Source organism: Oryctolagus cuniculus, chromosome 20 (assembly GCF_051225735.1).
Source record: "Oryctolagus cuniculus isolate XC-2025 breed Fujian yellow rabbit chromosome 20, ASM5122573v1, whole genome shotgun sequence".
Lineage (NCBI taxonomy): Eukaryota > Metazoa > Chordata > Mammalia > Lagomorpha > Leporidae > Oryctolagus > Oryctolagus cuniculus.
Genome location: NC_142886.1, coordinates 37,433,033 through 37,451,056, shown reverse-complemented (window position 1 = coordinate 37,451,056; position 18,024 = coordinate 37,433,033).

Genomic DNA, 18,024 nt, shown 5'->3' with positions numbered 1-18,024 from the left:
GAACAACTCTTGCATTCTTGTATTAAAAGCTACTTGTTTGCAATGTATCATTTTAATTTATGCTGAACTTTATTTAATAGCATTTTATTTAGATTTCACATCTAAACTCAAAAGTAAAAGTTTTCTGTAGTCTTATTTTTGCTCCATTTCAAAGGTATGAGAGTCAGGGTTATGTAAGGTATGAATTCAGAAATTAGGATGTTTTCTCTATTGTGTATTTTTAAAGTACATTATGTTTTATACCCACATTTGTCTAAATGTTGTGTTTAACTGAATTATGTTATTTACTATTGCTTATTTTATACCAACACTGTACAACAAATGTTTATTCATCTCTTATCAAGGGAAACTGGCTTCAATCTGCTGGCTCCTATGCTCCACCTGCCAGAATTTTATGTTCTGAAATGTTATTCACCCACTGTCTCATAACACTGGTTGCTTTTTCTTACTAAAATATGACAGTGTCTTCTGTCGTTGAAGATTGGAAAGAAGCGTGCAGCTAGTCTATAATTTTACTTACATCGAAGCAGGTCTTGCTGCATATATATCAATTCGGGGATATGTTTAGTTGCCCTTTTCCATAGAATTATTATGGCGATTGTAAGTATTGTTATAATTTACTGTATTTCAGTTTTATTCTATATTTCAAGTTGTTTCTTTTACATTTTTGTAGGATTCCTGCTTGGCCGAGTTTCTTCAGGCTACCTCCAAGGAGGCCAATCCTCTGTAGGAATGGGGTTGTCTGTCCATTTTCCATGTCTCCTGTGGTCAAAGCTTACCTCCATCCACACCAGAAGACGTGTGAGTGCTTATGATATATGAAGGATACCATTGGCAGTTTTTCAAATTTTTATATTGTTTCTTTTCTAAATTTTGTGTCTTAAAGGGAATCTGAAAGTATAAGTTTTCAAATTTTAAGTTAGAATTTTAATTTTACTCAGAATTCCTGCCTGAATCAAGTATTTCCTTAAATATCTAGCAAAAACTTTTGGTGAATAAGTAATGCTCAAATCTTATAGAAAATGATAATAGATGTATGAGATTCAAATTATATCTTTATGAGTACTGTCTTAGAAACCAAGAATCATCCCAAGTATTCTATTTAGAGAGTATAGAAAGACATGAAGATCTATCATCTCCTTTATGATGACACAGCTTCTGTCAAAAGAAAGACAGCAGGAATAGAGATATATTCTTGGTTCTAAAATGCACAAAAACTGCACGCATAGTTATCCCTTTATAACACAACTTTCTGCTTTCCTGCTTGACTCAGAATTAAAGCCTAAGACTTCGTTATGTCCTCAAAACATGGATGATTTCTTCCTACCTTGCAAAATCGATCCTTTCCTACTGATGTCTCCCATGGGACCTGGGCTTTCTTGTTGCGTTGTCATGCTTGCTGCACTAGTATCCTTTCTTACCTCTGCCCCACGCCATTCCCTCTCCCTGGGAGGTTCCCTCCGACCCCCTGAAACAAATGTACAACCACCGCCTTGTGTGTTTAACTCCAAGCTCATCCTTTTGGTAAGGCTGCTCCACATAAAATTTTAATTTTCCATTAACATTTCATAGTCCCAGTACTTGATTTACTTATTTTTCTTATCGCTACATAAGATATGCTTTGATGTTCACTCATGCATGTTGTTTATTCTTGGTCCCTTTCACTGCAGTGTAAGCTTCTTGATATTGTTTTATTCATTACTGGAATCCCAGTTCTCAGAACAGAGTCTGATCCATCATAGGAACTCAATAAATATCTATGCAATGAATAAATAATGAGATTTGCTAGTAACATACTTGATTACTTAGGAAATATAATTTGCAATATTCAGACTATAACTTGAATTTCTATCTGGAAGTACCATCAAGACAGGGACTTCATAATATGGATAGGGAAGTGGGCAACCTTTGGATTCCCTCTTGCAAGACTTTGTGTTTTATAGTAATGGGTGATACAAGTGGCAAAGAACTATGAAAGTCATGGTGCTGATGGTAGTAGTAGTCACTCTGATACTAATAGGAAAAGAAAGGCCATTATGCCTTGCAGAGCTATTTCCAGCCAGTGCTATATTACTTATTGATGTTATGCTTACAGCAATACTTCTAAGAGCTGACTTCTCTGTAACATCCCTGCCAGTGTCCATTCAGATTGTTAAAAATTTGAGTATCGTTCCTGCTTAGAGATTAAGAAACACCTTTATTATTGGAATTCTTTCAAGAAAAATAACTTGTTGTGGGTCTGGAATGTTTTAGTGTCTCACATCTTTTTTCTTCATTGAGTAATTATTTTTTCTTCATTTGTGATAAAGCAAACTTTCTTAGAAAAATCAACAATAACAAGCACCCTGGGAAAGGTCATGATTTCGTACTTTCTTTACCTAGAATGGTCTTCTCTGGATATTATGTGGTAGAATTTTTCTCAACATTTGCTTCTATATTTTCTACATTTTATTTTTATTTTTTAAATTGATATAAAAGGAACAAATTTCACATATACAGCTTTAAGAGCATAACGATACTTTCTACCCTACCCTCCCTCCCTCCCTTGCTCCCACCTTCCCTCCTCCTTCTTTTCTTATTTTTCTTTTAATTTTTACAATGCCATACTTTTTTATTTTGTTGAGAAATATATGTTTTTATTGTTCAAAGCCATGATGCTTTAGGATACTTTGTTTTGTAGTAATAGATAATGATAGAATTATTGTGGTGAACCTTAGCAGTGAAGAATAGAAAATATTCCCATTTAATAACTCTATAGTCCAATTTCAAAGACTATAAAACTTGAATTATAATTAAGACATAGCTCATGTGTTCTTTTTTCCTTGTTATCTGGAAAGATGCCATGTGAAAATGTAAGTTTAATAATTTGTTGATGGTTATCTGTGATGTTTAGTAGGAAGCATGCTATAGTTAATGACTCAAATGTTTGAACATTTGGTATACAACAGGCACAGATATATTTACATGTATTACTCTGTTTAATATTGACAATAACTCTATGTGATATGCTTTGTTACTATTCCTGCCTTTTATAATAGGAACTTAAGACATATGGTGGATAATAACTTTATCTAAGGTCACATTGATAGTAGGAAACAGAGTTGGAAATTCTTTTTTTTTCCAAAATTTTTATTCCTTTATTTGAGAGGCCAGCAGAGAGAGAGAGAGAAAGAGAGGGAGAGAGAGAGAGAGCTCCGCGCTCCACATCTGCTGGTTCCACTCCCCAAATTCCCATAACATCAAGAGCTGGGCCAGGTTGAAGCCAGGAGCCAGGAACTCAATCCAGGTCTACAATGTGGGCAGCAGGGACTCAGCTACTTGAGCTGTCATCTGCTGTCTTCCAGGGGGCACATTAGCAAGAAGTTGCAAACAGGAGCAGAGTTGGGACTTGGACCCAGGTAATGTGATCCAGGATATATGCATCCCAAGCAGTGTCTTAACTGCTGTGTTAAACAGTTGTCCCTCAACTCTTTTTAATTTTTTAATTAATATAAAAAAACAGATTTTATACATTCCATAGGTACAGTTCCAAGAAAACAACCACACCTTCCTCACTCCTCTACTCCCCTATAATCCCCCATCTTTCCTCTTCTCTCTTCATCAGTTTTTGCAAAGCCATAATTTTTTTTTTTTTTTTTTTGACAGGCAGAGTGGACAGTGAGAGAGAGACAGAGAGAGAAAGGTCTTCCTTTTGCCGTTGGTTCACCCTCCAATGGCCGCCGCTGCAGCCGGCGCACCGCGCTGATCCTGGCAGGAGCCAGGAGCCAGGTGCTTTTCCTGGTCTCCCATGGGGTGCAGGGCCCAAGCACCTGGGCCATCCTCCACTGCACTCCCTGGCCATAGCAGAGAGCTGGCCTGGAAGAGGGGCAACCGGGACAGAATCCGGCGCCCCAACCGGGACTAGAACCCGGTGTGCCGGCGCCGCAAGCAAAGCCATAATTTTAATTCACTCTATATTCACAACTGAATTCATTACTAATCATAATATTCAACAAGTAAAAAGTAGGATGACCACAGTCCACAGGAGTATAAACACGGCCTAAAAATGATAACCATGTCCCAAAATTACCATCTCACTCCCGTACAGTTTTTGGTATTGTATATTAACTGCCAAATATCAGAAAAAAATAAGATATTTGCCTGTTTGAGATTGGCTTGTTTAACTAAGCATAATGGTTTCTAGTTGCATTTGTTTTGTTGCAAAAGAAATGACTTCATTCTTTTTTTATAGCTGAGTTGTATTCAATAGTGTATATATATGCCACGTTTTCTTTATCCAGTCATCTGTGATGGACATCTGGGTTCATTCCATAACATGACATACATTCAATTTACTTTATAATCACAAGCTTAACCCTCCACTAAATAAAGAATTCAACAAGTAACAAGTAGAAAAAGCACTGTTCCTCAGGAGTACAGACAAGGGCTATAAACAATAACCACAATTGCTCATATATATTATAATTTTTTGTACTCTGTATATTTGTTACCACAAACCAAGGAAAACATATGATATTGGTCTTTTTGGAAATGGCTTATTTCACTAGCCATAATGGTCTCCATTTTTGTTGCCAAAGACAGGATTTCATTTTTTATGAGTGAATAGTATTTCATCCTTTATGTATACCACAATTTCTTCATTCATTAATCAGTTGATAGACATCTGTGTTGATTCCATATCTTACTTATTGTGAGTTGAGTTGCTATAAACATGGGGATATAGATTACTCTTTCATATGAGGATTTCATTTCCTTTGGGTAAATTCTCAGGAACAGAATGGCTGAATCTTAATGATAGATCTACTTTCAAATTTCTGAGGAATCCCTATACAGTTTCTATAATGGTTGTACTAGTTTGCATTCCCACCAACAGTGTATTAGGGCTGCCTCCCCCTACATCATTGCAAACATTAGTTATTTTTGGTTTTTTGGATGATAGCTATACTACAATTTGCATGATGTGGTTTATTTTCTATACCTTCAATGCTGTATCTCCAACACTTAGAATAGAGCATGGTAAGAAATATTTTGTTAATTAAATGAGTTAATGATGATATTCTATTTATACAGCTTGATATCTATGGTTTTAAATCTTATATTAGCATTGAATCATGAAGCAGGTGTTACAAGTAATGAAAAGGGACAACATAAAGAATAGCAGAACACAATCTAAAATTAAAGTCCAGTGAGTCACCTTGTGTGTTATTTTATCATATATGGCATCTGGAAGCTGTCCTCTTAGTAGTTCTGTTTTCACATTGTCAACAATCTACTGCCACGTCCACTGGAAGTGAAGCATTTATGCACCAAGGCAAAAGAATTGCTTTTGAATTTTGCTCGCTGTGAAGCACTCAAAAATACAATTCTAAAGGATAAACTGTCTGAAGGAGGATAGGTGGGAGAATTATGTGGTTCAAAACAGAAACTTACATAAGAATCGAATCTGTCCCTTAACATAAAATTGGAACTTGAATTTTAGAAAATGGAAATGAGCGTGCTAGACTGAACTGTAGGAATACTCTCAGTGTTGTTATGTGGTTGGATTCGAATGGAAAGGACAATTTACTCAGAATTATTACATTAGCAGTAGTCTTTAATATTAGCACTATTAGCAATAGTCTCTAATATCATCCACACATCTTATATTTTGATGTTTATTACATGTTCAGAACTATGTGGCAAATATTCAACAAATATTTTTAAAGCGTAAAGCATGCATCAGATACTGTGCTAAATTTTGAAGATTCAATATAAACATACCAGTCTCTGTCCTCTGATATCCAACACCTAATATAGGAAAGTCAGTCTGCTCAGCACTGGGTGAAATGTGAAGCCAGAGTAGTGAGTAGTTAACAGTTTGGGGAAGCAGTTGAGATATGCACATCCCATTTGGAAGACCTGGGTTCAATTACCAGCTCTGCTTCCAATTTTAGCCTCCTATTAATGCACACCCCGAGAGACAACAGATCATGGCTTAAGTATTTGGGTCCCTACCAACTTGATTTTGCCCTGGACTCACCTTGGTTTGTGAAAAATTGAATTGTTAGGATCTCCTTGACTAACTACCTGACTACCACTAGACACAGAACATAAAACTTGTTTCTGAGTGTGTATGTGTGTGTGTGTGCGTGTGTCTTTGAGGAAGGATGTCTGTGTGCTGGATATGTGGATTAGATCGCAATATAGTTGGACAAAAGAAGGAGATGCAAACAAATAATATCAAGATGAGGGGTCAGTGTTGTGGCGTAGTGAGTACAGTTGCTGCCTGCAACGTGAGCATCACATATGGGTACTGGTTCATGTCCCAGCTGCTCCACTTTTGATGAAGCTACCAGCTAATGGCCTGAGAAAAATCAGTGGAAGTTGACCCAAGTGCTTGGGCCTCTGCCACATATGTGGGAGACCTGGAAGAAGCTCCTGGCTCATGGTTTTGTCCTGACCCAGACCAGGCCCATGAGGCTGCTGGGAGTTAACCAGCAGATGGAAGAGATAACTTTCTCTCCCTCTTTCACTCTCTCTCCCTCTCTATCTAACTCTGACTTTCAAATAAATAAAATAATCTTTAGAAAAAAAGGCCAGATGTTGGGAGTTATTTATGTATCTATGATAAGTATTAAAGACAATCAGTCAGAGGAAGGAAAAGTTCACTGAAGTCTGCCCAATGGTAGAAGCAGCATGTAATTGGAGATAGTTTTGCAAGATTAATAAGAACTAAATGAACTGAAGAAAGGAGAAAGGATCTGTGACATTGTAGACTAGATGATGAAGATTCAGTGGGAACTAGATGAAGTAAACTTGAAGGTTTCTTATTGTGTAGAAATTCAATGAAATGTCTTTGAAGTCATTAAAATACGGTGCAGCTAGATAAAGTAGGAAAGGCAAAGATTATTCTTCTAGGCAGTGATTCTCAAAATGTAGTCTCTCGACCTACAGCACCGATGCCATCTGGAAGCTTGTTAGAAATGCACATTCTCAGACCTCCCCTACCCAAGGCCTACTAAATCAGAAATTGTGTAGGGCCCATCCATCTATGCTTTCACATAGATTATCACACGTCTTCATTGTGGTTCTAAGGCATGCTCCAGTTGGAAAACCATCGCTCTGGGTCAAGGGTATACAAGGGAGTAAAGCAACAAGTAAAAGTCAACTATGATTGAAATGTAACCTTGACCAAGTAAAACCCATATGTAGATTCTTGCAGACTCTGGGCAGGGAGATTGCAAAGTGACCAGGTCATCTGTGTAGCTCTTGAACCAGGGATTTAAAAAAATATATAAAGAGAACCTATTTAATTAGTTCATAGATACAATTCTAAGAATAAAATTTTACTTTCCTTCCTCTGTCTCTCCCTCCTCCTTCCTTTCATCCCTTGTTTCTTCTTTAATTTTTGCTATAAGCATATTTTAATTTACTTTATATTCAAAGGCTTAATGCTTCACAGAATACTTTGACAAGCAAAAAGTAGAAAGGCCTCTGTTCAGTGAGAATATAGACACAGGCTATAAACAATAATCAAATCCAGAATCTTAATTTCACTCACATATGTTAATTTTTAAAGCATCTGCATTGGTAGAAAACTGGAGTTAAGAGTTGGATATCAAACCCAGTCACTTTAATATGGAACAAATTTCTATTAAACACTAGACCAAGGAGTTGCCACAAGAAATTGTTTACAAACCAGACACACTAATGTAAATAACACCCACAACAAAGAACTAAACATTACCAGCACCAAGAACTAATGTGATCCACTCTAGCCAATACCCACTCTCAAGGCAAAGGGAGTAACTGACTTTATTTCTAGCAGCATATATTAGTTTTGACAACTTTTATCTATAATTATGACACTTTTTCTTATTTTATCTCACTGTGTTGTTTGGATGCAAACTCCTGCTTTTGATTTTTTCATTAGATTGCTGAAATATCACTAACAGAAGCATTGGATGGTGGAAATGTCATTAGTAATGTGCTGTATTTGGTGAACCTTCGAAAGAATCCCTGCTGGTCAAGGTTGTACATTAGACAAGAAATGTACAATTAGATTAACTGTGTCCAAACTGGGCAGCAGAAGGCAAGACACAGGTCCTAAGCAATGAGGCTTCCAGGAATCTGCATCTGACCTCCCTTGCCCCTTCACACCCAACCAAACCACGCTTTTTCTCTGAATTAATTGGTCCAAGAAGAAAACCATTCTTCTCAAACACCAGCTTCTCTGTGTTGACCCAGATTATGGCACTTCTATATGCTGAGTACTTTGAAATAAAGGACAGTAGGAGGTCCTCAGAAACAGTTTATTTCTGGCCTTCTCTTGACCTTTTTCTCCTGTTCTACTTTCTCCTCCATGTCAGGCTATGGACACTGGAATTTCTTCTTCCTCCTCTGAGGTCACAGGAACTAGAATCCCTATCCTTCAAAGTCAACTATAAAATCAGGAAATATTACTCTAACTTTCCCCCACCTTTCTATGTAAGGGCTGGTCATACAGAAGTTCTGTTTCCCATGTTGTCCGGAAGTAGATCAAAAGCCTCCCATTCCAGATGGGGTCCTGCACTAGATGCCCTGGAGTAAGGAATGGCATCCAGAGAGACCAAGAATTCAAGCAGACGGGCCTTGTGGAGTGTCCTCTCTCAGTCTGTTACCATTAGGTCATATTTGTTTTGTCCAAACTCATGTCTACACAGCTGCCCATTTTCCTTGATTCTCAGCCTAAAAGGAGAGTATCCCCTGCATCTTTAGGACTTCATTACTGGAGGTTCTTGTATCAAATAAAACATTGGTCATGAAAAATGTTAGGCTTTTCTCTTGTACGCTAAGCCTTTGCTATAGGAGTGTTTTAACATGATGAGCTAGAAAAAGCGTCGCATCTTTAGACTCCTACGTCGGTCACCCTCACTTACTCTCACCATCAACTTCTTGACATGCCCTATCTTCCTTTTCCACTAGGCTAAACTTTTTGGAACAAGGGAAGCATTCATTCCTCACCTCTCTAGAGCACTGGCCTCATGTCCTCAGAAATGACTTGCTGTACACTTTTTTTCTGTCTTGTGTCACATAGTGCCTTTAACACCCAGAATAGGATCTGCTCATAATGAATTTTGTGCATGAGTAATAAAATTCTAAGTGAATAAATGTATAAATTAGGAATTTTTGAATTTTATATCTGTCTTGGCTTCTCCGGTGACTACCCATTTGACCAGCTGAATCATGTATTTCTCTGTGCTTTGTTTTTTTTCCTTTGCAAAATTGGAACTGTGAAGGTTATCAAAGACCTTAAATTCAACAAAAAGCATAATGGAAGTACGTGGAAGGTCGGGATCATGGCAATAGGACTTTTAAGGGCAGCCTCCACTTAGTTCCAGCAATCTGTTACAAAAGAAATATGAAGGTCCAATACTTGCTTCAGATTATAGTATTTCTTGATTCCTGAAATTTTGGATTTTTCTTTACCAAAACTGAGCTGAAATTCTCACACTGGATTCAAGTAAGAAAAGGAAAACAACATTAACTGAATGTGGTCCAGATTTTAAGTTTTTGTTCTCAGGCTAGGTAAGCAATAGCAATGATTTGACCTATTAGATCATTTTCTCTTTCCTAACCAAAATATATTTGACATTTTAATTTATCAGATTTCTCAAGAGTTTTAAACATAAAGAGAGACTTGTAAAGTGATTTTTTAAATGTTTCCGAAGGAGTAGTAGTAGTAATTTCTGTTTATAAATGAATTTCTATGTACATGATTCAATACATTGGGATTTTGATATCAAGACAGTTCTTTATGGTTTGATACCAAGATTATCATTATTGAAAATCTTTGACCACTGCATCAATTGAAATTTCTAATAAAATAAAGTCAACTCTATGTATGAATTTATTCCCATAAAGCAAATATTTTCTACAGATTTCAAATTCATTAGCAATCCTTATGTTTAGAAATGAAACTGACTAGTTGAAACCTTGGGAAGAATTTAAATACAAAACAATAATATTAATATGGAAACTGCTGAGCAAACTAACTTTCTTGATGAAATACTGAAACTCTTAAAAAGATAGTTATTGAGACTGGTGCCGTGGAGCAGTAGGTTAATCCTCTGCCTGTGGCGCCAGCATCCCATATGGGCGCTGGTTCTAGTCCCGGCTGGTCCTCTTCCAATCTAGCTCTCTGTTGTGACCTGGGAAAGCAGTAGAAGATGGCCCAAGTGTTTGCGCCCCTGCACCCGCATGGCAGACCAGGAAGAAACACCTGGCTCCTGGCTTTGGATCGGTGCAACACTGGCCATAGCAGCCATTTAGAGAGTGAACCAATGGAAGGAAGACATTTCTCTCTGTCTCTCCCTCTCACTGTTTGTAACTCTACCTCTCAAATAAATAAATAAATAAATCTTTCAAAAAAAGATAGTTATTAAAAGTTTTTTAGAAAAATGTGAAGAAAGAATATCAAATGTTAAAAGAAAAAATTAAAATATATGTGGAACATTGGGTTTTTTTAAGTTGCTAAATTTTTGGTAGAAAAATATAATAATTTTCTGGGTTATAATTATCAATGAAAATTTTATATATAGCTTTATAGATAGATGAATATGTATATAGAGAAATATTTACATATTTATACATATTTATCTATTTATAGAGCTATATGTACATGTAAATATGTATATGTGAACTTTCTCAGATATATATTTATGTAACTTTTGAAAGTTCAAGGAAAAAAAATTCAAGGAGAACATTTATTTTGCTGCAAATAGTTTTAAGATCCTTGCATAGTATCTTTTCATAATAATAATTTCCATGAAGTTTTGCAGACCGCTCATATATTTATGTTTTCAAAATTTTTGCATCAAAATCAAGATATATATTTATGCATATTGTATCCTTGTTCAAATTTATTATGGAACATAGAACACATTTTTAATACAATTAAATGAAAAGTAGCCATAATATCAAAATGAGTCCTATCCTGATATATTCATGATTTTTGTATTGAGTTTGATTCTTGTTGGGTTTTCACTCTAACTATAAGCCTGGACTTTCTACAAATTCAAATAAAGGAAAATTATAAATGGGACTGTACACTAACTTCCTTAGTATTTCCTCTTAGACAAAAAGCCAGATGCTCCCTCAGTAGGGGAAACAAGCTGTCATCATTATCACAAAGGTTTGAAGAAATACTTAACAAAACAGCAGCAGGAGCAGGTATGAATTAAACTATTTCTGGATGGAGCCCCCAGGGCTGGACCAAGCTCTTGCTCATTCAGGCTATCTTAGGTCATGGCATCTGTGCAGTGTGCACTCAACACACTGAGAAAACAGAGGTTTAGAGAGAAATGTCAGGGTTGGTCCAGGGAATTCACTTGTTGGCACGGCTTTGTTGAACTGCTCTATGGAGAGCAAAATAAAGCGATGGTGTTCAGAAGTCTTATGTGGGGTTGAAAGCATATTAAAAAACATGAAAATGTCTTGTTTGATTAGTTTTTACACTCTCAGACTCAAGCAAAAATGAAGGAAAGAATATGTATTCCTGGAAGACTCTTCTGAAATCTTTTGATCATGAGTGACATAGATTTGTGGGTAAAAGAAGAGGTAGGTTTGCGGATCAACAGGGGAAGGGAGGAAAGACAGAAACAAAGAGGTAGATAATAGAAAGCATGCAAGCAAGCAAGTTGGGTATAGCCAGTTCTCAACAAATAAGAAACAGATGGACAGTGGTACGTTCTTAACATATGACAAAAATAGCAGATCCTCTAGTGGTAAAAACAGCCCCCCAAGGGAAGTCCGTTTGGGAGAACATTCCAGACAGAGGGATGCAGTGCAATGTCATAAACTAGGAACAAGCATGGCAGTCACTTGGAGCAGATAAAAAGGCTGTGAGGATCTGGTAGGGAGGAGGAAGCCCTGGAAGAGATGGCCCAGAGGAGGCAGCGGGAGCCCATTCATGCAGGGCCTCCAACCCAGGTCGCAGGTTCTTTCTTGGGTGCCTAGGAAGGCATGGAAGACTTTTCCTTTGGGCGTTGGGGGTGATGTGATTACCATTTTAAAAGATTCTTCTGGCTTATGATGCTATATCTTTTCAATATTTTCCATTTGTAGTCTTGCATTTGAACATCCAGGCTATAACCCAAGCCAGCAGACACAAAATAGTGACATGATTAGGAAAAGACTCTCTTTATAGTAGCCATTCTGGGCCAATCTGTAGCTTTTATGTGCACATTATCATTGCCCCTGAGCCTTAATGGGACAGAAATTGGAGGCAACATTCCACTTGAGTCATCATCCAAACCACTTTATGAAACCATCATCTATATAAGTCCCTAGAGTCTCATTCAATTACTCATAAGGCCCAACTTCTCCCAGCTCGTGAGGAATATCAACATCATGAATATGGACATTCACATTAACACCATTTTGAGTAATCGTGTTTTCATAGTCACTAAACATTCAACATAACAAATTGAGCAATGTTGCAACTGTTCTGTAATTTGGGAAAGGTTTCTTTTTGTTCTTTCTTACTTTTTTCATTTAATTGTATTGTAACCCTCCTCTGTCTTGGCAAAAGGCAGATATAAGTATTTTGCCAGACTGGTGTTATTTCAAGTAGAAAAAGAAGGGTCATAAAGACACAAATAAGTCTTGGGGGAAATAAAACTTTTTTTCTTTTAACTAAACCATCACAATATGAAATCTAATTCATGTGTAAATGTTCTCAACTCTTTTCCTCTAAAGCCCATAGAAGCAAAATATTCTTTTACCTCAATTTTCTGAGCCATTAAAAACCATTTAGTCCTTACCAGAGAAAGTTTTGGACTTTTATGATGGAGAGATGGAGAATGTGTGGAAGAAACAGCAGTCGCTAGTGTGGGAGTTGAATGGTGTAACAAGATGTGGGTAATGTTGACCTAGGAAGGAAGAAGCTGAGAAAGAGGGGAGAGTGTGATGCAGAGTGAGAGGGCGTGGTGGAGGACGGAGCAGGAGAACATTTGGAAGGAGAGAAAGAGATGTAGGAAAGGTGTTCTGGAAGTGAGGAATTTAATCAGAACTCCCGTCCCACCTGTCCTCTTCTCCCCTCTTCTGGGTCCCATGCTTTTTCCTTTCCATCTTTCTCCACCCCGCCCCTTTCCTTCCCTCCCATTTCTTCCTTTCCTTTTCTACTCAGTTTTTCTTCAAACACTGTTTTATACATAGACTCAACAGCTTGAACCAGGGACTCCAAAGGGCACAGATATGACTCATCTTCCTGTTCATTTGGAAAGAATAAAGGTAAAAGAAAGAAAAGAAAACAAAAATGAAAAATGTTAACAAAAACAGGTAAAACAGTCACATGAGTAGATAAGGATTTTGTCTTTTACTTTTTCAAATTCCATTTTACTGTACATTTTTTATCTCAAACCCCAGAGATGTCATTTTCTTTCTCAGCAATACTGAGTAGTTCTATGTGTGAGAACAAAAACAAGAGGCATTAACTTGGCATGGGGAAGGAAGGAGCTCAGGAACCTGGAGTGAATGCAGTTGCTATTTTAGTTGCATGTCCTTTCACAACCTTCTCCTTTCTTATATATCAGTCACCTGGTATTCTCACTATTCTCCAACACAGGCAAAGAGAGAGGTCCTCCATCTGCTGGTTCACTCCCCAATTGGCCGCAACAGTCAGAGCTGTGCTGATCCAAAGCCAGGAGCCAGGAGTCTCTTCCGGGGCTTCCCACGTGGGTGCAGAAGGCCCAAGGACCTGGGCCATCCTTCACTGCTTTCCCAGTCCATAGCAGAGAGCTGGATCGGAAGTGGAGCTGCAGGGACTTGAACCGGCACCCATATTGGATGCCGGCACTGCAGACGGCAGCTTTACCCACTACGCCACAGCGCTGACCGCATTGATCATTTATTTTGTACATTCTATCTGCTGATGGTTTTCCTTAAAATGATACTCATGCTTATTCAGAACAAGTATTATTTTTTTAAAGATTTTTTTATTTTACTTGAAAGTCAGAGTTACACAGAAAGAGGAGAGGCAGAGAGAGGGAGAGAGGTCTTCCATCTGATGGTTCACTCTCCAATCAGCTACAACAGCTGGAACTGCGCCAATCTGAAGCCAGGAGCCAGGAGCTTCTTCCGGGTCTCCCACACGGGTGCAGGGACCTAAGGACTTGGGCCATCTTCTACTGCTTTCCCAGGCCTTAGCAGAAAGCTGGATGGGAAGTGGAGCAGCTAGGTCTTGAACTGGCGCCCATATGGGATGCCGGTGCTTCAGGCCAGGGCGTTAACCCGCTGCGCCACAGCACCTGCCCCCAGAACAAGTATTTAAGTCAATCACTTTCTTAAATTGCTTTTGAGAGTGTATGAATATAATTTTAATCTTAATATAATATTTTATCAAGTCTTATAAACTTTCAATCCTGTGATGGTTTTCTTAACGCTCCCAAAGATGTCTCTCCTACAAAGCAGACACCCATAACACACACCTACAACTCCAAATAACTGTCCCAATGCCACATAACTTAAGCTATAAAAAAAATGCTTATCCCTAAAAATCGTGGCCTAGGGGCATTGTAGTTCTGTGAGTTAAGCACTGCTTAGGACTCCTGTGTCCCCTATCAGAGTACCTGGGATGTGGGATATGGGAATGTCTGCCTCTGATGTAGTTTCCTTCTAAGGCAGCTGGGAGGCCACAGATTAATGCCCAAGTACATAGGGTCTTGCGTCCCATGTGGAGGACCCAGATGGAGTTTCTGACTCCTGACTTTGGCCCCAGTTCCATCTGTCACAGGCATTTAGGGAATGAACCAGCAGATTGTAGACCTCTCTCTGTTTTTTCTTCTCTATTACATTTGAAACATCAAATATATAAATCTCAAATTAAAATCATTGTCTGTATTCAAACTGAAAAGGATACTAGTTCTCCATTAGCCAGTGAATAGCTCTGTTATCAGAAAGTTCAGATTGCAGGTTACTTTATTAGCAGAATAAATTTCTTCTAGTTTTGAAATTCTAGAAAATCTCCAAATTTTTCATATATATGCATATATGTGTGTGCATTTGAGAAGATTCTTGTATTTATGATATACCTCAAATACTAGCAAGATTTATAGATCTTATTATAATAGTTATTTCTCTTCCCGTTTGGAATTCTAATAACTCTACACAGCACTTTCATATTTATGTGTATGTGTGGGTCTACACATACCTAAATAAATATATACACATATATGAGAGAAGATCCTTATGTAAGCCTTATTTATTATGTACCTTAATTATTTACAAGGTTTAGAGTGTAACAAAGATTGCAATTTTTATCATTAAAAAGCGTGTTTTTTCAGTTGGATATCTTGTATATTATTGCAAGCACTTAACAATGTTTTTAAAATTTATTTATTTATTTGAAAATCAGAGTTACAGAGAGAGGGAGAGACAGGGTTCTTCTATCTCTGTTTGACTCCCCAGATGGCCACAATGGCCAGGGCTGGCTGGGCCAGGCTGAAGCCAGGAGACAGGATCTTCTTCCAGGTCTCCCATATGTGTAGCAGGAGCCCAAGCACTTGGGCCATCCTTTGCTGCTTTTCCCAGTCCATTAGCAGGGAGCTGAATCAGAAGTGGAGCAGCTGGGACATGAACTGGCGTGCATATGGATGCTGGCATTGTAGGTGGAGGCTGTACCCACTACCCCACAATACTGGCCCCAATCTCTAACAGTGTCTTAATGACTAAAAAACATGCATTAAGTTTGATCTAAATCTGTCGTCAATGCATTAATATGCCAAGGTAAATGGTTGAACAAACAAATCTGGCCATGCGGTGAGTTGATCAAGGATGGAAGTCTAGTTGCCAAGCTTGAGGTAGTGATCGCAGAGGAGTGACTGTCACACACTGCTCAGGAAACCCATTCACGTGCCAAATGGGATTCTAAATCAATTCTTCAGTTTGCTGTTTAAATGTAAGTAGTCAAAACCTTAGTTGATTAAGCATTTAATTCTGTGAAGCAGGATTCTTGAAGAACTTAATTATATCAGAGCTACAATACTAAACAATGATTTTCAATTATAGTCTACTAATATGAAAGGCAAAAGCTATTCAAATAAGTAAGTATGAATAAAACATTTTGAATTATAAAATAATTCCATAAAGTGAAGGAAACATTTTCTATCACATCCTTGGTCAGTAACAACATGTACATTTTTGTTTTAAAAAAGACTAAAGAAGAGGAAGAATTAAGGTATTGATAATGAACTAGTGATGTGCCCTCTTCCTCTTTTGTGGGGCTGTATTTCCCCACAAATGCCTGAGTACTTCCACAGTCTGAGTAGGAGCCAGCTTTCCATGCATGACTCCAAAATGATAACCAGAAGTTCCAATAACAGGTATTTTCACAATTACTTATTTTCCTTAGGCATTGATTAGAATAGATGAATTATAAATAGTTTAGCATACAGGTCAAACATAGGTTAAACCAATGGAGAATTAATTTGCTGGAAGAAAGTAAATTAATAAATTGGTTACATAGTTAAAATAGTGGGAAAATAATAAACATCAAGTAGAACTGTTTTATCAGAGACAAAATTGGATTTTTTTTGCAAAATTTTGGAAGCAGGTTTCTAGATATTTATTGTAGTATTTTAAGTAAAATTATATTTGCCTGATGGAGATGTGGTGCTTATCTAACTATCTCATTCTCAAAAAGAAAAGCAAAATTCTTCCTATATATAAACTAAGATAAATCAGAGGAGTAGTTAAACTTCATTATGAACAACTAATCCTGATGAGAAGGAATGGAAAAGAAGAAAATCTGTCACAGATATCTCTAACAAAACAACAATAAATTATGTTTATATACCTAATAGTTCACATTTATGTTATACATGGAAACTTAACCGTATTTGTCAGCTATAATGAGCTAAGAGTACACACCACAATACAATCAATATAAGGAAGATACAACAAGAAATTGTATACTTTTTAATGAGTAAAAAAAACCTCCTATTAAGTGAGCCAAAATGACTATTAAAATATAAACTTTCCTTATCAAGAGAGAAGCAATGACATGCAACTGAAAACAGGAAAGTGAGAGATTATGCCACCAGCTTTTGAAAAACTGCAAATCATAATTTGCAATGTGGAAATTTGAGATATATTTAAAAAAGAAATATAAAAAAAGCAGTCCTTTCGACAAACATCCCCTTCTGCTGCTAACAAACCCCAAGGAAGGTATCTGTCTTCAAGATGCCTCTTTCCACATACGCCCTTCCTATCAGAAAGTGGCAGCCCCTTGAGCAGTCTGCAACCACTGGACTTGTCACATGGTGTGGAGGCTGCTTCTCCCACTGCAGTCTGATTTCTATAGAGGCAGATGAGCCCCTCATAATGAAGGCAAGAGTGCTCATTGAAACATACCCTGGTGAAGTGACTAGAGTTTGACAGACACTTTGAAAGACATATATCCTTCTAGAATAAAATTATTGGCTATATTCCTTTTCTTAGTTTCAGAGCTCTTAATTCTATGAATTTCAGAGTTAAAATCTAAAGTAAACCTCTTAGAAAGAGGCAGAATCCACTTATAAACTAATGTACCATGTAGTCTGTCCTCTTCTCTCTTTCCTCACAACTTTCTTACTCTGCTCCTTAGGCAAGGTCTATTATTGCATTTTATGCATCGCTGTTTCATCTCACTGAGAGGTGGCAATGGCAGAAAGCCCTAAGTTGCTAAAAGGAACCTGAAAAAGTTCTTATAGAAATAAAATTTATTATCAGAAAAATACAATTAATGTACAAATATAAAATGAACTTAATGCTACTAGATATATAAGATTTTAATATATAACATTGTGGTTTTTATTAAAGTTGATGTTACTTTACACAATTAGTATTTTATTGAAAAAACTATCCAAACTCTTACAAATTTCCATATACATTTTATATAAACACAAACCATTTCTTTCATGGGATTTGATAAGTTTCTTAGAGTGTAAAAATAATATTTTCTAAAGTCAAGACACTTGTATGGTTTCTTGTAGGTACTTGTAGGTATGAAGAACTTCATCTGCTTTC